Source organism: Austrofundulus limnaeus, unplaced genomic scaffold (assembly GCF_001266775.1).
Source record: "Austrofundulus limnaeus strain Quisiro unplaced genomic scaffold, Austrofundulus_limnaeus-1.0 Scaffold63, whole genome shotgun sequence".
Taxonomy (NCBI): domain Eukaryota; kingdom Metazoa; phylum Chordata; class Actinopteri; order Cyprinodontiformes; family Rivulidae; genus Austrofundulus; species Austrofundulus limnaeus.
The window spans coordinates 1,799,272-1,800,355 of NW_013952465.1; positions in this window are offsets into that span (position 1 = coordinate 1,799,272).

Genomic DNA, 1,084 nt, shown 5'->3' on the forward strand with positions numbered 1-1,084 from the left:
TGGTATGGTATGGTATGGTATGGTATGGTATGGTATGGTATGGTATGATTGTATTTATGTGTTTAATAATTACTTAAGGAGAATTTAATTTCATTCTTTCCAGTCGTTCATGAGATATTTTGCTAACAAACAGTGTTGACTCAAAGAATCCAGGCAAAACATTTTAAGCTCWAACACAATGAGGCAAATAAATAAAGTTCAGTTAGTATTTGTAAAACTGGTTGAATTAGTCATGTTTATGTTTCCTAAGGTTAGCTGGTTGTGCCACAAATCTTGATTTTGAGTGACTTTAAAAGTGAATTACTTGTAGACTGGCCTGGTCATTTCGTTCCYACAGTTCTGCTACTAATTTTCCTTTGCTGCTCCGTCTGGGATTTATCGCATTGTCATGAATATTTCCGGTAAAATTTCAATCTGGCCAATCAGCAAACAGGAGGAGGAGTTGTGAACGATGGCGTTGATTTCCTGCGCTGTTTTAGTCTGCCTGTAGTTTAGCAATGGCAGCGGAGGAAGTGAATGAAGTCATTCAATCTGTGTTAAMAAGGTTTCCAAATTAAATTAAATCTGTCTCACAAARCCTGCAGCACTCATTTACAGCCATCACGTTCGACTCGGTACTTCTTTCTTCCTACAGCGCACGCAATTCCCGGTTAACTTCTTAGCTTAGCTTCCTTCACAGTCGAGCTGGCACACTAAGTACATCACGGCCAAACTTTAGCGATTGGGTAAACTTCAGCAGARTCCACGCCTCCAGCAAGAAATYGTTTCTCAATAGCCGAGAGTCCAGAGCCTCTTTACGAAGCAACGCAAAGAGCAAGGGTCTGGTTTTTACCAGGCTAGTTTTAAATGGATCCTGAATAATATTTTACAGGCAATTTCACTGATATTCATAGTTATTCACAAGATATTTTTTGCTAACAGGCGGACTCAGTTGGCTCAAATAGTTATGGCAAAGTTGTAGAAACAGTGTTTGGAGCCRCACTCTCAGCTACTACCATCAGTGCTGGCTCTAGCCATTTTGGTGCCCTAGGCGAGTTGAAGCGCACCCCACACCCCCTCCCCGAACTATGTCCCACCCACCCCA